The sequence below is a fragment of the Gymnodraco acuticeps genome, unplaced genomic scaffold (assembly GCF_902827175.1).
Source record: "Gymnodraco acuticeps unplaced genomic scaffold, fGymAcu1.1, whole genome shotgun sequence".
NCBI classification, from domain to species: domain Eukaryota; kingdom Metazoa; phylum Chordata; class Actinopteri; order Perciformes; family Bathydraconidae; genus Gymnodraco; species Gymnodraco acuticeps.
The window spans coordinates 23,269-45,198 of record NW_022991201.1 but is presented as its reverse complement, the minus strand read 5'-3'; the positions used below and the strand labels follow the sequence as shown (position 1 = coordinate 45,198).

The 21,930-nt window shown below is 43.4% G+C and overlaps 8 non-coding genes across 8 annotated transcripts; 2 read left to right on the top strand and 6 right to left on the bottom strand.

Annotated features, from left to right (window-relative positions):
* Window positions 1-445: 445 nt before the first annotated feature.
* LOC117561305 lies at window positions 446-660 on the top strand. Its single transcript, XR_004571342.1, has one exon. It is a non-coding gene; the product is annotated as a small nucleolar RNA U3 (small nucleolar RNA).
* A 717-nt stretch (window positions 661-1,377) lies between these two features.
* Window positions 1,378-1,592, top strand: LOC117561301. The gene has a single exon (XR_004571338.1). It is a non-coding gene; the product is annotated as a small nucleolar RNA U3 (small nucleolar RNA).
* Window positions 1,593-9,451: 7,859 nt separating this feature from the next.
* Window positions 9,452-9,666, bottom strand: LOC117561306. Its single transcript, XR_004571343.1, has one exon. It is a non-coding gene; the product is annotated as a small nucleolar RNA U3 (small nucleolar RNA).
* A 718-nt stretch (window positions 9,667-10,384) lies between these two features.
* LOC117561304 lies at window positions 10,385-10,599 on the bottom strand. Its single transcript, XR_004571341.1, has one exon. It is a non-coding gene; the product is annotated as a small nucleolar RNA U3 (small nucleolar RNA).
* Window positions 10,600-18,233: 7,634 nt separating this feature from the next.
* LOC117561299 lies at window positions 18,234-18,448 on the bottom strand. Its single transcript, XR_004571336.1, has one exon. It is a non-coding gene; the product is annotated as a small nucleolar RNA U3 (small nucleolar RNA).
* A 718-nt stretch (window positions 18,449-19,166) lies between these two features.
* LOC117561298 lies at window positions 19,167-19,381 on the bottom strand. The gene has a single exon (XR_004571335.1). It is a non-coding gene; the product is annotated as a small nucleolar RNA U3 (small nucleolar RNA).
* A 718-nt stretch (window positions 19,382-20,099) lies between these two features.
* On the bottom strand, window positions 20,100-20,314 carry LOC117561297. Its single transcript, XR_004571334.1, has one exon. It is a non-coding gene; the product is annotated as a small nucleolar RNA U3 (small nucleolar RNA).
* Window positions 20,315-21,032: 718 nt separating this feature from the next.
* LOC117561296 lies at window positions 21,033-21,247 on the bottom strand. The gene has a single exon (XR_004571333.1). It is a non-coding gene; the product is annotated as a small nucleolar RNA U3 (small nucleolar RNA).
* Window positions 21,248-21,930: the final 683 nt, after the last annotated feature.

The following is a 21,930-nucleotide window of genomic DNA, read 5'->3' as shown; positions in this document are numbered from 1 at the left end:
GGAACTTCATTTCGCTGACTTGTTTCTGTCAGGAACATTAGATACGACGCACCGTTCACCATATATAACATGTAAACCAATTTAAATACCGTTTGAGTGCTTTACATCTCGTCGCTGTTCACTTATTTTTAAGCATTGAAAACTACCGGTAATTGTGTAGGTTCGGCTCGTACAATCCTTATTAAACACACAACAAATAGCACAGACGTTGTCTGTATAATTTAGACAGACTCAATTCGCAATGCATTGTGGGTCAATAGAATTGAACTGTGAGATTGAATAAAACTGTTGTTTTACAATATTAGATTAAATTGATGTAGGTAATATTAAAAGTTGTGAGGTACTCATTTAGTGGTGGCCTTTGACAGATATTACGGTATGAGGGAACCATGACTGAGAAAGGTAGTCTTGTGAAGTATGTACCGTTTTCAGCCGCCTCTAGGTTAAGACTATACTTTCAGGGATCATTTCTATAGTTTCTGACTTGAGAAATGTGTTTCTAAAGTGATTGGTCTCGCTACCCACGATGATGAGACGTGATATTCCCTTCTGAGCGTGAAGCGGACACAGAGTAATGATTCAGTTCATATGCTCTCTGTCATTGATGATCGTTCTTTGCTTCTTCGGGAGTATTGAGGAAGGGAATATGATCAGAGTGGTAGTCAGTATCAGTACAATATAAAAACTTCTTAAATAGGTAAATACTGTGACATGTTTTATGTCTCGATAGGTTCAAATATTTCGTCAGCTCGTAACATGTTCATCTAACATTATTTAATCCAGTCAGCGGGAGCCCTCGTTGTCGCTAGTGATTTGGTCTTTGACTTAACGCAGCCCTTATTCTAGAAAACAGGTACACTTAAACAGTGTTGTGAGGAAAAGTCATTGTTTGAGCTCCAGACTCCACAGCACACATAGTCAGTACGCCTTTTGTTTGTCCAAATGTTCAACTTTAAAGCTCTGTCAGCTCTGTTTAAAGCCAGTGTTTTAGCTGTAATTTATGTTTTGATACAGGCTAAAATCAGTGTTGTTCAAGTCAGAGTCACATGGTCAATTTCACCTCTTGCTGTGTCCTCAGCAGCTGCGGAATGAACTGTGCTTGTTTTTCCCTGCAGCTATTTGCTGTGTTCACCTATAGAGGTCACTGTTTCTGGGCTTTAACCTTAATCTGATACAGGCATAGTTTAACTTACGTTAAAGGTCTTACTGTTTATCATAAGGATAATTGATGCTTTGCCACAAGCTAACTTGCATTGCTGTTAATAACATCAATCACATGACTTGACGAAATGGACACGTTTATTATTGTTAGGCAGGAACCCTCAGTGATAGTACGTTTCCTGTGAATGAGATGCAGTTTTCATCCTTCAACAAACTAAGACTATACTTTCAGGGATCATTTCTATAGTTTCTGACTTGAGAAATGTGTTTCTAAAGTGATTGGTCTCGCTACCCACGATGATGAGACGTGATATTCCCTTCTGAGCGTGAAGCGGACACAGAGTAATGATTCAGTTCATATGCTCTCTGTCATTGATGATCGTTCTTTGCTTCTTCGGGAGTATTGAGGAAGGGCATATGATCAGAGTGGTAGTCAGTATCAGTACAATATAAACATTTCTTAAATAGGTAAATACTGTGACATGTTTTATGTCTCGATAGGTTCAAATATTTCGTCAGCTCATAACATTTTCATCAGACATTATTTAATCCAGTCAGTGGGAGCCCTCGTTGTCGCTAGTGATTTGGTCTTTGACTTAACGCAGCCCTTATTCTAGAAAACTGAGGTTACCTACTGTAACCCAGCTTCTATGAGTATTGGCGCAGCCCTCTAAGGCTATCGCTATTGGGTTATCCCTCTGCGCCCCCGCGCAGCACTGAAACACTTGTAGTCCACGCCCACCCGCCAGGTGGGCCCCACCCTCGGGCCTCCTTCCGGTATAAATAGGAAGGGTGCCCGGCAATCTGCTCCCATACAAAATAACTTTTCTTCAGCTATTCGTAGAGCCAGTGGGGTCCAGCGCTTAGAGGGCTGCGCCAATACTCATAGAAGCTGGGTTACAGTAGGTAACCTCAGTTCTATTTCGTATATGGCTTCGCCCTCTAAGGCTATCGCTATTGGGTTAAGGGCGAAGCATGATGTAGTCTGCGCCCCACTGGGTCCGTCCGGCACTAGAAGCACAGACATACCTGCTTAATAACATCTCCCTGCCTGTTGTGCCATGCGTAATGGCGCATCACCGTACCTGGAACATAGCAAAACATGCCTATCTTCCTGACGGGGTGAAGGCTGGGAACAATACATACCGACCGCTGTGAGAAAGTAGAGACGAAGGTCCCACCTTGTCCTGCGATCATAGAGGGGGAACAGCCGCTCTCTCCGTGCCAGCCAGGTAGGAGAGCGCTCAGCTGGATCCCTGACGTCACTCACTCTGACCGGCACTTCGTACGAAGTGTGTCAGAGGAAGGGGAACATCCCTCTCATACGAGGGGAAAAAAGGGCCGCTCTCTGTGTGCCGCGAGGCAGGAGAGAGGCGCACAGCTGGATCCCTGACGTCACTCACTCTGACAGGACACCCAGTACAGGGTGCGTCAGAGAGGAAAGGGAGACATCCCTCAAATAAAATTGAATAAATGAACAGGGGGAAGACCAAGATGCAGCCGTGCAAATATCTTCCACTGACATTCCTCCGTGCAACGCCGTGGAGGAGGAAATTCCTCTGGTGGAGTGCGCTTTGATATTCTCCGGGGGCTCCCCCCCAGAGGAGACATATGCCTGTGACACAGCCCAGAGATGGGGACTCGAGTCTGTGACTCGGACTCGAGTCGCACTTAAGTCGCACACACAGAGACTTCAGACTTGACTTGGACTCCTGCTCAAAAGACTTCGGACTCGACTTGGACTCGTGTTTTGGGACTCGTGAACAATCATTGTGTTTTCTATTTTTGGCGTATTAAAGGTAGGGAGGTGAGTTTGAGAAACCGGCTCGTGATCGCTAGAATTTGAAAATACAGAACCGGAGAAAATCTGCCACTTCCTCACAGAGTCCCTCCTCCAACACACACGAACGCGCACATGACCAATGAGGGCACGAGATAAGTGTGTGCCCCGATGGGAGGCTGACAGGCAGGTAGGCCATCCAGTTATTTTAGCCGGGCCGGCTATCGGGATGTTAAGAGCATTCCATGGAATATAACAAAAAGTGTATCTCGAGCCGGTTTCTCAAACTTACCTACCCCACCTTTAACATTAACATTAACATCATGGTAACACCATGGCGAACGACGGCACACCTGCAGCTGTACCGCTTGTAATTAGGTTCAACTATAAACACTTCGAACAAAACGCCGGCGGCACCAACAAAAGGAGCGCACACTGCAAAGTCTGCAATATTAAAATCAAGGATGCTAGCGCAACAACGTCAAATTTCATCAGGCACTTGAAAACTCACTCGGAGAGGTCAGTCACATTAACGCATATGGACGGTTAGCAAACATGTTTAGCTCAGCATCAGCTATGTAATGTTAACTTAGCTTGCTACTAGCTTTGTAACTGAATATTTGAAAAGATGAGTGAATGTTTGCTTGTCACACTTGTTTGCGTTGAGTGGCGTTGACATCCAACTCTTGACATGACATAAAAAAGGTCGGTAACGTTAATTATTACGTTCCGCTGCCACCATCTACTGGCTAACGTTAAACGTAGAAAAATACATAGTTACATACATAAATACATCTGTCGGTTTATAGGCAGGTTACAGGTTTATTGTTGACCAGGTAACGTTAATGTTACAGGTTTATCAGGGTACCATTACACTGGGTTTGAGTGAGAGGATAGAGGAATATGTTTATTTATAGTAGACTTAAAATATGTAATTAGAGACCCAGTGTAATTAAACAATACGGTTGCAGAGGTCAAATTTTAACATTTTTGTCCACTGGCCAAATGGCTAGCCTAGTGAATGTTGAAATGTTACCAGCCACTCAATAGATTGCCATTGTTATTTTTGGCTGGTGCGTGCAACATACAGTACCAGCCACGTGCATGATTTACCAGCATTTGGCTGGTAAATGGTGTTAATGGTAGATATCTCTTTTGGAACAGGTCATGTTTTAATATCACCAGTTCAGTATATTTCAGATAATATTGCAGCAATAGTTTTTTAGTTGCAAATGGCACAGAACAAATGTTTACTTTTAAGTACTTTTAACACAGTTTCCCTGCGGGGGATTAATAAAGTATTTGTGATACTGATTTCTGATTCTGAAGTGTTTTGCTTATAAGTTGTTTGCATTTAGCTAAAGTGTGATGTTTTTCCTCATATTGCATTGCAATAGCCTGTTTAAAGTGATCATATAACAAACAACTAATCAGTACGGATACTGTATGCTAATAGATATAGGAGTGATAATAATACAGTAAATGCTTTGAATTTCTTAGATATAGCTGTGCAGTATTCTTAACAGACTGGATAGCAGCAGACAATAGAAGGCTTATTACAACCAGAAGAGACATGAGACTTTTATTTTTTAGAGACTTGAGACTTGGACTCGTGACCAAAGACTTGAGACTTGATCAAGTCTCACCCCACAAAGACTTGAGACTTTACTTGGACTCGTGACCAAAGACTTGAGACTTGACTTGGACTTGCAAAAAAAGACTTGTGAACATCTCTGACACAGCCTCACACAGCCAGTGTGACAGCCGTTGTGTAGACAGAGGTTGCCCGATCGAGCGCTCTCGGTAATGCACAAACAGGCGCTGAGAACGGCGCAATGCCGCCGTGCGCGCCACATAGCAGGACAGCGCGCGCACCGGACAGAGAAGATGAGATGTGGCTTCTTCCTTCGACCTGTAAGGAGGGAGGAAGAAGCCAGCCAGGGTGATCACTCTTGACCTAAAAGAGTTGTGATGACCTTAGGCATGAAGCCGGGTTAGGGCGTAAAACAGCTGAACTGCATCTCCTTGGATCCGGAGACATGACGGAGCCACAGAGAGAGCAGACAAATCACTCACCCTTTTCTCTGATAGAGCCAAAAGCAGTACTACTTTGGCTGAATACAGTTAAGGGGAACCTGATCAGGTTCAAATGGGGCTTTGCTTTAGTGCGCGTAACACCAAAGCCAAATCCCACTGAGTCGCCAGTGTGCGTGATACTAACCCAGTCTCACAAAAAAACGTGTAATAACTACGTTGGTCCACAACGTAGGACGTAGTATATCTACAAAAACGCCTCTGAAATTGTAAGATGCCTACGTTTTTTTTCACCATTCATTCCAATGGCTGGCTTCTATGTCACGTGATCTTCAAATTTCTCCCTGCAGAAAAAAAAACATGGCCGACCTTCGTTTTATTCTCGGTGTAAAATGCCTATTTTAAGGTTAGTTTGGTCATTAAAATGCGTTTTGATGTCATTTCATGCGAGAAATATGAGTTGTTATTTAAGATTATGTGTGCAGTGGATGTACATGATCTTTAGTTTGCTAGTTATTACGAAGATTACTTCAGGAAATTGTGTCCATTCAACGTTTTCATTGTTACCAAGATGGTTGCTAGGGACGCTGCTATCGATATTATTTCTGTTATGTTGTGTAAAATGGTGTTATCTTTATTGCTACCCCCTTCCCCGTCAATGTATAGTGTTGGTCCACAGTGCAAACGTATTAGTTATTAGCTAGACTTTTATTTAGCATCTCAAAACACATGTAAACAGCTTCATGCCCGGGAGGCGAAGACCGGCAGTCCGGCTAACTAAAATGTCCGTGCAGAACAATACCCATGAAATGGGATGGGACCACGGCAGACTGTCCAAAACTAGATTTGAACGGGTCCACCGCGTAATTTTATTATATGTACAGCACTTTGGCTCGACCAAAAATCGTTTATAAATGTGCTATATAAATAAAACTTGATTTGATTTGATTTGGGAGGTTTAGGGGATAGGAAACACTCAAATTTAAAAAATATAATTAATAAATGGGTGAAAATTGCTTGTGCCCAATGGGCAGCATTAATATATACCCACACGACAGCTAAGGTCAGAAGAGCTTTATTTAACAGCTGGTCTTATGTCTGTGACCCCTCCTGTTGTTCATTGATAAGCCTGAAACATGCACTTGTCAAGGTTCAGAGGCACATTTTGCAAATCTGGCAGTAGCCATCGATCAGCTTAAGATAAGATATACTTTATTGATCCCAAGTTGGAAACATTTGCGTTACATCAGCATGTGTATAGTTGTACATATGCAGTGGTGTTTATTTGTAAATCATTTAGTATAATCACACAAATTCTGTGTTTTATATTTAATAATTCTCTGTTCTTTATTTATTGATTGTTCAATACCTGACAAGGCCGGAGATGAAAAACTTGGGTCAGAGGTTCCTCAACAGTGCATCACAAGACATCTTTCAATATTTGTGTACCTCCACCATTAAATTGTCATATTCTGCACATTTCTTATACTATCTACATCTTATAAGAGATGCATATGTATAATATCAGTTAAAATAAGTGCTTCAACATAGTTAACATTCTTGGAGGTATACACACAGTTTTACATTCATTGCATAACTACACCATTTGTGAATATGTCAATAAACCTTAGAAAATCTTGAAGGGGATATGCAAAATAGTCATTATATACAGTCTTTAATTAACTATTAGTAGAGAATAACGAGTAATGAAAATACTTTATAGGGATTCTATTAATGTCTAATAATACAAATAATGACATTCAATAACATGCTTTAACCACTAGGTGTCCCTTTATATCAGGTGTGCACGTTTATGGTGTAAATACAGCCTATCTACCAATTGGATCAAATATAAAAGTCAGCCGAATTAGTGTTGATACTGCAAGGAGATGTATTGTGTGAAAATAAATGTAAGATGTTGTTTAATGGCTGATATATTTATGATCCATGTCACGTTTCCAGTTCATCATGTTTGTCTCATCAAGGCTCTATAAATAGAGAACTACAGCAGATATGTAACATTTAATGCAGCCAAACCGTGTATTACAATGCCGTTATGTGATGACTTTCAAAGAGAAAAGCAGTGGACCAACACTAATAACGGTGTTGGTAACGGAAAATAACGTATCTATTGTGGTGATTGACATTATTCACCCACGGATCTACGGGTTAGGCCAGGGTATTGTTCTGCACGGACATTTTAGTGAGCCGGACTTCCTGTCTCCGCCGGTCCGATGTGTTTTGAGATGCTAAATAAAAGTCTAGCTTGTACCTTTGATTTTGTTAAACTAATAGGCCTACGTTTGCACTGTGGACCAACACTATACATTGACGGGGAAGGGGGTAGCAATAAAGATAACACCATTTTACACAACATAACAGAAATAATATCGATAGCAGCGTCCCTAGCAACCATCTTGGTAACAATGAAAACGTTGAATGGACACAATTTCCTGAAGTAATCTTCGTAATAACTAGCAAACTAAAGATCATGTACACCCACTGCACACATAATCTTAAATAACAACTCATATTTCTCGCATGAAATGACATCAAAACGCATTTTAATGACCAAACTAACCTTAAAATAGGCATTTTACACCGAGAATAAAACGAAGGTCGGCCATGTTTTTTTTTCTGCAGGGAGAAATTTGAAGATCACGTGACATAGAAGCCAGCCATTGGAATGAATGGTGAAAAAAAACGTAGGCATCTTACAATTTCAGAGGCGTTTTTGTAGATATACTACGTCCTACGTTGTGGACCAACGTAGTTATTACACGTTTTTTTGTGAGACTGGGTTAGTATCACGCACACTGGCGACTCAGTGGGATTTGGCTTTGGTGTTACGCGCACTAAAGCAAAGCCCCATTTGAACCTGATCAGGTTCCCCTTAACTGTATTCAGCCAAAGTAGTACTGCTTTTGGCTCTATCAGAGAAAAGGGTGAGTGATTTGTCTGCTCTCTCTGTGGCTCCGTCATGTCTCCGGATCCAAGGAGATGCAGTTCAGCTGTTTTATGCCCTAACCCGGCTTCATGCCTAAGGTCATCACAACTCTTTTAGGTCAAGAGTGATCACCCTGGCTGGCTTCTTCCTCCCTCCTTACAGGTCGAAGGAAGAAGCCACATCTCATCTCCTCTGTCCGGTGCGCGCGCTGTCCTGCTATGTGGCGCGCACGGCGGCATTGCGCCGTTCTCAGCGCCTGTTTGTGCATTACCGAGAGCGCTCGATCGGGCAACCTCTGTCTACACAACGGCTGTCACACTGGCTGTGTGAGGCTGTGTCACAGGCATATGTCTCCTCTGGGGGGGGAGCCCCCGGAGAATATCAAAGCGCACTCCACCAGAGGAATTTCCTCCTCCACGGCATTGCGCGGAGGAATGTCAGTGGAAGATATTTGCACGGCTGCATCTTGGTCTTCCCCCTGTTCATTTATTCAATTTTATTTGAGGGATGTCTCCCTTTCCTCTCTGACGCACCCTGTACTGGGTGTCCTGTCAGAGTGAGTGATGTCAGGGATCCAGCTGTGCGCCTCTCTCCTGCCTCGCGGCACACAGAGAGCGGCCCTTTTTTCCCCTCGTATGAGAGGGATGTTCCCTTTACTCTGACACACTTCGTACGGAGTGCCGGTCAGAGTGAGTGACGTCAGGGATCCAGCTGAGCGCTCTCCTACCTGGCTGGCACGGAGAGAGAGGCTGTTCCCCCCTCTATGATCGCAGGACAAGGTGGGACCTTCGTCTCTACTTTCTCACAGCGGTCGGTATGTATTGTTCCCAGCCTTCACCCCGTCAGGAAGATAGGCATGTTTTGCTATGTTCCAGGTACGGTGATGCGCCATTACGCATGGCACAACAGGCAGGGAGATGTTATTAAGCAGGTATGTCTGTGCTTCTAGTGCCGGACGGACCCAGTGGGGCGCAGACTACATCATGCTTCGCCCTTAACCCAATAGCGATAGCCTTAGAGGGCGAAGCCATATACGAAATAGAACTGAGGTTACCTACTGTAACCCAGCTTCTATGAGTATTGGCGCAGCCCTCTAAGCGCTGGACCCCACTGGCTCTACGAATAGCTGAAGAAAAGTTATTTTGTATGGGAGCAGATTGCCGGGCACCCTTCCTATTTATACCGGAAGGAGGCCCGAGGGTGGGGCCCACCTGGCGGGTGGGCGTGGACTACAAGTGTTTCAGTGCTGCGCGGGGGCGCAGAGGGATAACCCAATAGCGATAGCCTTAGAGGGCTGCGCCAATACTCATAGAAGCTGGGTTACAGTAGGTAACCTCAGTATTCTAGAATAAGGGCTGCGTTAAGTCAAAGACCAAATCACTAGCGACAACGAGGGCTCCCGCTAACTGGATTAAATAATGTCTGATGAAAATGTTATGAGCTGACGAAATATTTGAACCTATCGAGACATAAAACATGTCACAGTATTCACCTATTTAAGAAGTTTTTATATTGTACTGATACTGACTACCACTCTGATCATATTCCCTTCCTCAATACTCCCGAAGAAGCAAAGAACGATCATCAATGACAGAGAGCATATGAACTGAATCATTACTCTGTGTCCACTTCACGCTCAGAAGGGAATATCACGTCTCATCATCGTGGGTAGCGAGACCAATCACTTTAGAAACACATTTCTCAAGTCAGAAACTATAGAAATGATCCCTGAAAGTATAGTCTTAGTTTGTTGAAGGGTGAAAACTGCATCTCATTCACAGGAAACGTACTATCACTGAGGGTTCCTGCCTAACAATAATAAACGTGTCCATTTCGTCAAGTCATGTGATTGATGTTATTAACAGCAATGCAAGTTAGCTTGTGGCAAAGCATCAATTATCCTTATGATAAACAGTAAGACCTTTAACGTAAGTCAAACTATGCCTGTATCAGATTCAAGTTAAAACCCAGAAACAGTGACCTCTATAGGTGAACACAGCAAATAGCTGCAGGGAAAAACAAGCAGAGTTCATTCCGCAGCTGCTGAGGACACAGCAACGAGGTGAAATTGACCATGTGAATCTGACTTGAACAACACTGATTTTAGCCTGTATCAAAACTTAAATTACAGCTAAAACACTGGCTTTAAACAGAGCTGACAGAGCTTTAAAGTTGAACATTTGGACAAACAAAAGGCGTACTGACTATGTGTGCTGTGGAGTCTGGAGCTCAAACAATGACTTTTCCTCACAACACTGTTTAAGTGTACCTGTTTTCTAGAATAAGGGCTGCGTTAAGTCAAAGACCAAATCACTAGCGACAACGAGGGCTCCCGCTGACTGGATTAAATAATGTCTGATGAAAATGTTACGAGCTGACGAAATATTTGAACCTATCGAGACATAAAACATGTCACAGTATTTACCTATTTAAGAAGTTTTTATATTGTACTGATACTGACTACCACTCTGATCATATTCCCTTCCTCAATACTCCCGAAGAAGCAAAGAACGATCATCAATGACAGAGAGCATATGAACTGAATCATTACTCTGTGTCCGCTTCACGCTCAGAAGGGAATATCACGTCTCATCATCGTGGGTAGCGAGACCAATCACTTTAGAAACACATTTCTCAAGTCAGAAACTATAGAAATGATCCCTGAAAGTATAGTCTTAGTTTGTTGAAGGGTGAAAACTGCATCTCATTCACAGGAAACGTACTATCACTGAGGGTTCCTGCCTAACAATAATAAACGTGTCCATTTCGTCAAGTCATGTGATTTATGTTATTAACAGCAATGCAAGTTAGCTTGTGGCAAAGCATCAATTATCCTTATGATAAACAGTAAGACCTTTAACGTAAGTTAAACTATGCCTGTATCAGATTCAAGTTAAAGCCCAGAAACAGTGACCTCTTAAGGTGAACACAGCAAATAGCTGCAGGGAAAAACAATCACAGTTCATTCCGCAGCTGCTGAGGACACAGCAACGAGGTGAAATTGACCATGTGACTCTGACTTGAACAACACTGATTTTAGCCTGTATCAAAACTTAAATTACAGCTAAAACACTGGCTTTAAACAGAGCTGACAGAGCTTTAAAGTTGAACATTTGGACAAACAAAAGGCGTACTGACTATGTGTGCTGTAGAGTCTGGAGCTCAAACAATGACTTTTCCTCACAACACTGTTTAAAGATCAAATGCAAAGCTTCCAAATATGCTACATTTTTATAGAAATGTTGTTTTTAAGACTGCCTGTATTTTAAAAAAAAATGTAAATCGAGATAATACACCCGAAAAAAAGCTTTTTATTGATACAAAACTTGACCCAAAGCCGTCTGAATTTCTGACATGACCTCCCCAGCAGCCTCCGCGCGCGTGACGTCATACATGCCAAACAGTCTCTGGACCAAACAGCCCGACTCGGCAGTCTCGGTCAAGTTTTTCGACAAGAAAACTGAATTAACATGGGTTATTGTTGTGCTTTTTGTTGTACGAACGGTGCGGGATCTGGGAGAGTTTTTCATGTATTTCCCAAAGACCAAATCATCCGCAAAAAATGTGTTGGCTGGCAACCGACAAAATGGAGCAGGTTGTGTTCTGACCACTTCACGTGTGATGCATACGAGGTTGATCCTGCTATCATCAAGTCTGTTGGTGCAGAAGCATTAATAGTATGTCGGAGGCTGAAACCCGGAGCCGTCCCCTCCATATTTCAGCACAAGAAACCACTGAAAGAACGAAAGAGCCGGGCGATGCAGAAACGACAAAGAATTGAGGTAAACAACTTTTGATTAGATTTCAAAGCGCACGGAGCACAGCAGATAACGCAGATAACGGAATTGCAGTTTTATTAAGTTGTATTGCTTATAGAGGTGGGCACCGTTAGATTATGTGTCTTTACGATCATAAACAATGTGTTGGATGTGGAGCTAGGATAAGTAATAAGGGAACCGTAGTTCAAACCGGAGAGACGTGATGTAAGAATTACATATTTGTTGTTTACACGTCATATGAATGAAATGATTGCCATGATAATACAACAGGAGAATGTAATGGTGTTTGGCGATTAGGCCCCGGTTTGCAGGATAATCATTCAGGAGGGAAAGCACCGCTCCGATGAAATCCCCGGGGTCTAGACACTGGTGGTGGTGATGAGTAGGTGAGACCGGTCTGAAGGAGGAAGGTTTAGCTTTGTCCTGAAGGAGACAGGAGGCGAGAGGGGTGGAGGCGGGTTGCGTGTGATCATCTGCAATGACAACTGACAGGGAGGAAGAGCAGGCATTTAAGGCATTTAGCATGTGCAGCGATTGGCTGCTGAGGGGTGACGCCCTCGTATTTAATGAGGGGGGAAGGGAGCCATAGAGTGACGTGTGAGTGACTCGAGTTAGGTCTTCCTTATTGAACTTGCGCTAAAGCTTTCATTTCAAACCGGAGAGACGTGATGTAAGAATTAGATATTTATTGTTTACACGTCATATGAATGAAATGATTGCCATGATAATACAACAGGAGAATGTAATGGTGTTTGGCGATTAGGCCCCGGTTTGCAGGATAATCATTCAGGAGGGAAAGCACCGCTCCGATGAAATCCCCAAAACCAGTGAAGTATGAATACTGAGATGAACTGAGTTGCTTACCTTGTGGGGTGACTGGTGATCTGGGAAGGAGAGATAATAGATTACCACGTATATGAGCGACACTGTGCCGGAATCACTGCCGGAGCTTACTGGTCATGCTGAGTCTCTGACTGCCGAAATCAGTGCCGGTCTTACCTGAAAACGACCTGCGGGTCGCATGCCTGGCCAGCAGGGCTTGACTACGCCGAGGAGCGAGCGGTTTCGTTTTGTAACGGTGGCCCAACGTCCACGACACCGAAGTGTACGGTAGCCTTCCGCTACGACACCGAAGTGTACGGTGGCCTTCCGCCACGCCTGACTTCGCAGGCTATATATATATATATATATCTTTTTCTTTACTCTTTCTTTCTCTTTCCTTTGTTTTGTAACTGACACCGAAGTGTACGGTGGCCTTCCGCCACGCCTGACTTCGCAGGCTATATATATATATATATATATATCTTTTTCTTACTCTTCATTTCTTTTTCCTTTGTTTTGTAACTGACATCAAAGTGTACGGTGGCCTTCCGCCACGCCTGACTTCGCAGGCTATATATATATATATATCTTTTTCTTTACTCTTTCTTTATTTCCTTTGTTTTGTAACTGACACCGGAGTGTACGGTGGCCCGAGTCCACGCGGACTGCAGGAAATACATTTTACACTGATACGTTTGAGCAAGGCCTGGGAAGGAAATACCTGTGTGCCGGAGATGAAGCCCGTTACATGTAGTTGCAGCGTGAGACGAGACATTATTCCCTGTGGGCGGGGCCCGCGGAATTAGGACAGGAATGCAGTTTTGAATATCGGGAACCTTAGTGAGACATGTATACTTGTGAATGTGTTTGAGCCACCACCAGTTATATGTATAACTACCATAGTTAGGGTCTGAGAGATCTTTGGGAAGCCCGTACGGCGCTGATGTCCGGACGAATGAAGGTTGTGAAGGCGGAGGAGGACCACCGTCCTAGTTGTTGTAGGGATGAGGTAGAGAGACCTTGATTAGCAGCAGAGGTGGCTGCACCTATCCTGAAGGAATGCCCCGGGTATGATATAGGTGATAGGCTGGATTTAGTGAGAACTTGCTTGAGGTAGAAATTGACGGGGCCATGACCCTGCGAACCACTCTCCCTGGAAGAAACCCCCCAAAACCCATGGATGGGCGGCATCCGTGAAGACCTCATTGAGTCGGAGGAACGCACGAGACCATCGTAAAAGAAAGTAATTCCGTTCCAGTGGGCGAGCAGGAGGGACCAGAACCGAAGGTCTGAGCGGCAGCCTTCGTCTAAGAAAACGCAGTCATGGAGGTTGTCGACCGCTGATGCTGCGTCCAGGAGGCGGGAGATGAACGAGCGCCTCTGGGGGATGACGTGCATGGTGAAGTTGAGGTGTACGAGAAGGGAGAGCGACTGTTGTTTTGTGATAACTTGTTGCTCGCAGTATGACTTGGTGATGTCCTGGATGCGCTGCGATTTGTCGGAGGGGAGAGACGCCTTCATGTCTATGGAGTCGAGGATGATGCCTACGAACTCTAAGCGTGTGACGGGACCTAACGTTTTCTCTTTGGAGAGAGGGACACCTCACTCCTGAAGCAGTGTTTAAGCTTGGCCAGTGAGATCCCTGAGCTGTCCTGTGGCGGGTTTATGGGGAGGAAGTCGTCCGGTAGGTGAAGGACGGAGGGGATTCTGACGATGTTCAGCAGGATCCAATAGAGCGCTTCCGAGAAGGAATTGAAGATGCAGGGGCTGCTTCTGCACCCGAAGGTCAGGCGAACGCGAAGATAGAGTTTGGACTCCCACTTAATACCGAACAAGTTCCACTGAGACGGATGAATGGGGATGATTTGAAGGCATCGGTAATGTCCGCTTTGGAGAGCCGAGCTCCGTGCCCTGTGAACTTGATCATCTTTATTGCATTATCCACTGAGGCATGGTGAAGGGAGAACTGATCTGGAGGGATGATGCTATTGACGCTGCAGAATGGGCCGGAGCAGGGAGCGGACAGATCGAAAATCAGCCTTTTATTTACGTGTGGCTATTCCGATGGGATTTGAACGGAACACTGAGAAGGGGGAGGAGCTAAAAGGACCGATTATATATCCTTTGAGAAGTTCTTTGTCGATGAGCAGGGAAACTATGTTGGGTTCTTTAGCGGCTGACTGTAAGTTTCTTGCTACGAAAGTCACTGTGGGAGATGGGAGGACCCCTACCCTGAAGCCTTGGGAGAGCCCTGACGGGAGATAGTCAACAAACACGGAATCTGTAGATAGCGCAGCTGCTAGCTGAGGGATGTTAATGGGAGTGGAGGGGTGATATTCCAGAATGTTTTTTTTTGTTTTTTTTGTTTGTTTGTTTTTTTTAAATTTATTTTTATTTTTTGTTTTATTAGTTATTTATTTATTTGTTGATGTTTCTGGCGCAGAGCCACTGTGACGGCCCGTCCACACGGTGGCGTGCGTTACAGCTTCCAAACGCTTCTGCCTATTCACTTTGAATCGGGTGACGTCACTTTTAGTAGAACTGTATTTTGGGAAGCGACGTGGAGCGTTTGCTGGCGTTGCTCGCTTAAAAAAGTTGAGCAATGTTCAACTTTTCGCGCCTCGGCAGAAGCGTCAGCCAATGAAATCCCGTTTATGCAAATCTGCCGGTACAAGCGCTAGCCAATCAGACCGCGTGTATGTTGGGAGAGACTACGCAGGTAATTCCTCATATTCCAAAAATGTGAGGGAAAATTCATTATAGCGGTAGTGAATCACCCGGTGCTGTATGATCAGTCTCTGTTCATCTACCGGGATACAAACCAGAGGAGCGAGGCATGGAGGGAGGAGGCAGAGACAGTGGGTGAAACTGGTAGGTTTTCGCCTGTTGGAGATTTTTTTTTTTTTTTTTTTTTTTTCCAGTTTACTTAGTTTTAACATTGCTATTGCTTTGTGTGTCGGGGCAAGAGATTCATGTGATTGGTTGTTGCTGCTGTGCGGACCAGTAGCGTAGGCAGAAATGTACTTTAGGGTGGGCCTGTAAAAATATAGGGTGGGCCAGATTTTTTTTCTGCGCATCAGAAACTAACCACGATCCCGCCGGTACCGGTGGCAGATTACTTTTAGAATACTTCCTTTCTTCTCTTTTTCTTTCCTCTTTTTTTTTTTTTTTTCTTTCCTCCTCTTCTTTTTATCTTTTCTTTTTCCTCTTCTTCTTTCCATTTTTTTTCCCTCCTTTTCTTTCTTCTTTATAGTACTTTCTTTTCCATAACAGATGGGTATGTTTTGGTGAACGGGAGACACGTATTTACTGTTTTAATGGCTTATGAAGAGCACGAACACAACATTTTAGTGTCATTCTGGACCTCATCTGCACCGCACATAAAAAGAAAAACTCACCCAGACTGCATTCTTTGTACTGTCTTAAAACCTTTCCTTGGAAAAGTTTATGCATTGTAAGGTGTCCTTGGGTGCTTTGAAAGGCGCCCCTAAATAGAATGCATTATCATTATTAGTTATTATCTGAAACGATGTAATAACTTTTAAAACTTGTCCCAGTTACTTGCCCCATGCATTCAGCAGCAGCAGGCCATTCAGTTAGATTTTATCCCGTTATAAATGTCATCATTTCGACAGTAAATAAATGCAACATAAACGTTATCTTCCACGTTGCATCTAAACATCTCCGTTTCTACCTTCCAATATGTTTTGAAAGAGAACTCTCTCTCTCTCATCTGCGTGCGGGGCGGGGCCTCACGGACACGCTGCATCTCTCGCTCGCAGATACGCTGCAGCGCTGTGCACACGGTTCTGCCGGTAATGAATATTACATATTGTGAGGAAACTTTCCACCAATAATTCCAATAAGTATTCACTTCAGGTTTACGAAAGTAACTGCACTCAGATTACTCGTTTTCAAATGTAACACCAGCTGAATATACTGATTTATTTTTTTTCTTTCTCTGATTACGTAGCACCGTTACATGTATTCCGTTACAATCCAACCCTGTGTAAGGGTGAGTGCAAACATTTTCGTTAGAACTAGTACCTGAGTGCAACGGAAGTTGAAGCTCCTGTGGCGGAGTCTTCCAGAGCCTGGAGGCGAGCATCGATAGCTATCATGGAGCTAGCCAGGGATTGCAGGGAGCCGGCCGCGCTACTCTCCTAAGGGGTTTGACACTCCCTGCCTGGCGAGCCTGAGAAGGGGTGGATTTTTGGAGGGGGACGGGATCCTGGAGGGCTCGACTTCCTGCCCTTTTTGTACCTCCGCGGCTGCGGCCTCGTCCTGCTCTCTGGGGAGCTGACTGGAGCTGCTGCCCCGGACTGGGGAGCTACGCTGGAGACCTGGTCCGAGAGCTCTCGCAGCTGAGAGAGAGTGAGGCCTGGGGCTGTGGGAAAGCCCTGCTGCAGGAGCCGAGCGATGAGGAAGTCTGCCTCTGTTGATAAGCCGCTGTGGGGAGCCGAACCGGGATCGGAGACTTCCAGAGAAAGTTTGTGTTCCGAATTGTCCGAGTTGGACATCTTGAGCTAGTTGTTTCTTACGGTTTTTCTCACGAGAAGGAGTATTGTATTGCAACTACCATTGCGTGTGATCATCTGCAATGACAACTGACAGGGAGGAAGAGCAGGCATTTAAGGCATTTAGCATGTGCAGCGATTGGCTGCTGAGGGGTGACGCCCTCGTATTTAATGAGGGGGGAAGGGAGCCATAGAGTGACGTATGAGTGACTCGAGTTAGGTCTTCCTTATTGAACTTGCGCTAAAGCTTTCATTTGTGGCAGCACTTGGTTTCTCGGCTTGTAGGCATGGTCTGGCAGTTTCCACATCTACACCAATTCTCAGCACCCTCGGCCTCTTCCTCAGATGGCGAACTTGAATCATCACCATCAGCACTTTCATCGGTGATATCAGGTGACGTTTCCTTGTATTTCCTCTTCGACATCAGAGGCTCGTAGAGATAGGGTTGGATGTCGACAACATACTCCAGATATTGGGTGGCCTCCGACTCAGAATCAGACATGATAAGCCGGGTGGAAATATGTTAGGCATTGAACAAATTCCCATCCACCTCGTCCTTGTGAGGTGAGTCCGCCTGGAATTTATTTTTCTAAACCTCTCTAAAAAGGTCAAATTTCACTTGTTTTGCATCAATCTTGATACAGGGTACTTATTATATGTTATAGTTTGGATTCCTAAAGCTTTTAGTCTATAGTCTACTCAGAATCAGACATGATAGACGAAACTAGTTGTACTATCGGCGGAAGCCGCTGTGATTGATAAGCCAGGTGGAAATATGTTTGGCACATCTGACGTCACGCGCCGCCATCTTGCGGAGGAGCGGCGGAGAAAATAAATCGTCGGACTTGGTGTTGGGGTTTGAACAAAATTAACATTGCCAGACTCATATTATCTCCGATTTTAATACTGCAATATCTTAGATAGTGTTGTAGCTATATGATTTCGATTGTACTGGCAATTATACAAAAAGCTTTGCATTTGATCTTTAAGTGTAGGCTACCTGTTTTCTAGAATAAGGGCTGCGTTAAGTCAAAGACCAAATCACTAGCGACAACGAGGGCTCCCGCTGACTGGATTAAATAATGTCTGATGAAAATGTTACGAGCTGACGAAATATTTGAACCTATCGAGACATAAAACATGTCACAGTATTTACCTATTTAAGAAGTTTTTATATTGTACTGATACTGACTACCACTCTGATCATATCCCCTTCCTCAATACTCCCGAAGAAGCAAAGAACGATCATCAATGACAGAGAGCATATGAACTGAATCATTACTCTGTGTCCGCTTCACGCTCAGAAGGGAATATCACGTCTCATCATCGTGGGTAGCGAGACCAATCACTTTAGAAACACATTTCTCAAGTCAGAAACTATAGAAATGATCCCTGAAAGTATAGTCTTAGTTTGTTGAAGGGTGAAAACTGCATCTCATTCACAGGAAACGTACTATCACTGAGGGTTCCTGCCTAACAATAATAAACGTGTCCATTTCGTCAAGTCATGTAATTGATGTTATTAACAGCAATGCAAGTTAGCTTGTGGCAAAGCATCAATTATCCTTATGATAAACAGTAAGACCTTTAACGTAAGTTAAACTATGCCTGTATCAGATTCAAGTTAAAGCCCAGAAACAGTGACCTCTATAGGTGAACACAGCAAATAGCTGCAGGGAAAAACAAGCACAGTTCATTCCGCAGCTGCTGAGGACACAGCAACGAGGTGAAATTGACCATGTGACTCTGACTTGAACAACACTGATTTTAGCCTGTATCAAAACTTAAATTACAGCTAAAACACTGGCTTTAAACAGAGCTGACAGAGCTTTAAAGTTGAACATTTGGACAAACAAAAGGCGTACTGACTATGTGTGCTGTGGAGTCTGAAGTTCAAACAATGACTTTTCCTCACAACACTGTTTAAGTGTACCTGTTTTCTAGAATAAGGGCTGCGTTAAGTCAAAGACCAAATCACTAGCGACAACGAGGGCTCCCACTGACTGGATTAAATAATGTTTGATGAAAATGTTACTAGCTGACGAAATATTTGAACCTATCGAGACATAAAACATGTCACAGTATTCACCTATTTAAGAAGTTTTTATATTGTACTGATACTGACTACCACTCTGATCATATCCCCTTCCTCAATACTCCCGAAGAAGCAAAGAACGATCATCAATGACAGAGAGCATATGAACTGAATCATTACTCTGTGTCCGCTTCACGCTCAGAAGGGAATATCACGTCTCATCATCGTGGGTAGCGAGACCAATCACTTTAGAAACACATTTCTCAAGTCAGAAACTATAGAAATGATCCCTGAAAGTATAGTCTTAGTTTGTTGAAGGGTGAAAACTGCATCTCATTCACAGGAAACGTACTATCACTGAGGGTTCCTGCCTAACAATAATAAACGTGTCCATTTCGTCAAGTCATGTGATTGATGTTATTAACAGCAATGCAAGTTAGCTTGTGGCAAAGCATCAATTATCCTTATGATAAACAGTAAGACCTTTAACGTAAGTTAAACTATGCCTGTATCAGATTCAAGTTAAAGCCCAGAAACAGTGACCTCTATAGGTGAACACAGCAAATAGCTGCAGGGAAAAACAATCACAGTTCATTCCGCAGCTGCTGAGGACACAGCAACGAGGTGAAATTGACCATGTGACTCTGACTTGAACAACACTGATTTTAGCCTGTATCAAAACTTAAATTACAGCTAAAACACTGGCTTTAAACAGAGCTGACAGAGCTTTAAAGTTGAACATTTGGACAAACAAAAGGCGTACTGACTATGTGTGCTGTGGAGTCTGGAGCTCAAACAATGACTTTTCCTCACAACACTGTTTAAGTGTACCTGTTTTCTAGAATAAGGGCTGCGTTAAGTCAAAGACCAAATCACTAGCGACAACGAGGGCTCCCGCTGACTGGATTAAATAATGTCTGATGAAAATGTTACGAGCTGACGAAATATTTGAACCTATCGAGACATAAAACATGTCACAGTATTCACCTATTTAAGAAGTTTTTATATTGTACTGATACTGACTACCACTCTGATCATATCCCCTTCCTCAATACTCCCGAAGAAGCAAAGAACGATCATCAATGACAGAGAGCATATGAACTGAATCATTACTCTGTGTCCGCTTCACGCTCAGAAGGGAATATCACGTCTCATCATCGTGGGTAGCGAGACCAATCACTTTAGAAACACATTTCTCAAGTCAGAAACTATAGAAATGATCCCTGAAAGTATAGTCTTAGTTTGTTGAAGGGTGAAAACTGCATCTCATTCACAGGAAACGTACTATCACTGAGGGTTCCTGCCTAACAATAATAAACGTGTCCATTTCGTCAAGTCATGTGATTGATGTTATTAACAGCAATGCAAGTTAGCTTGTGGCAAAGCATCAATTATCCTTATGATAAACAGTAAGACCTTTAACGTAAGTTAAACTATGCCTGTATCAGATTCAAGTTAAAGCCCAGAAACAGTGACCTCTATAGGTGAACACAGCAAATAGCTGCAGGGAGAAACAATCACAGTTCATTCCGCAGCTGCTGAGGACACAGCAACGAGGTGAAATTGACCATGTGACTCTGACTTGAACAACACTGATTTTAGCCTGTATCAAAACTTAAATTACAGCTAAAACACTGGCTTTAAACAGAGCTGACAGAGCTTTAAAGTTGAACATTTGGACAAACAAAAGGCGTACTGACTATGTGTGCTGTGGAGTCTGGAGCTCAAACAATGACTTTTCCTCACAACACTGTTTAAGTGTACCTGTTTTCTAGAATAAGGGCTGCGTTAAGTCAAAGACCAAATCACTAGCGACAACGAGGGCTCCCACTGACTGGATTAAATAATGTTTGATGAAAATGTTACGAGCTGACGAAATATTTGAACCTATCGAGACATAAAACATGTCACAGTATTCACCTATTTAAGAAGTTTTTATATTGTACTGATACTGACTACCACTCTGATCATATCCCCTTCCTCAATACTCCCGAAGAAGCAAAGAACGATCATCAATGACAGAGAGCATATGAACTGAATCATTACTCTGTGTCCGCTTCACGCTCAGAAGGGAATATCACGTCTCATCATCGTGGGTAGCGAGACCAATCACTTTAGAAACACATTTCTCAAGTCAGAAACTATAGAAATGATCCCTGAAAGTATAGTCTTAGTTTGTTGAAGGGTGAAAACTGCATCTCATTCACAGGAAACGTACTATCACTGAGGGTTCCTGCCTAACAATAATAAACGTGTCCATTTCGTCAAGTCATGTGATTGATGTTATTAACAGCAATGCAAGTTAGCTTGTGGCAAAGCATCAATTATCCTTATGATAAACAGTAAGACCTTTAACGTAAGTTAAACTATGCCTGTATCAGATTCAAGTTAAAGCCCAGAAACAGTGACCTCTATAGGTGAACACAGCAAATAGCTGCAGGGAGAAAACAATCACAGTTCATTCCGCAGCTGCTGAGGACACAGCAACGAGGTGAAATTGACCATGTGACTCTGACTTGAACAACACTGATTTTAGCCTGTATCAAAACTTAAATTACAGCTAAAACACTGGCTTTAAACAGAGCTGACAGAGCTTTAAAGTTGAACATTTGGACAGACAAAAGGCGTACTGACTATGTGTGCTGTGGAGTCTGGAGCTCAAACAATGACTTTTCCTCACAACACTGTTTAAGTGTACCTGTTTTCTAGAATAAGGGCTGCGTTAAGTCAAAGACCAAATCACTAGCGACAACGAGGGCTCCCGCTGACTGGATTAAATAATGTCTGATGAAAATGTTACGAGCTGACGAAATATTTGAACCTATCGAGACATAAAACATGTCACAGTATTCACC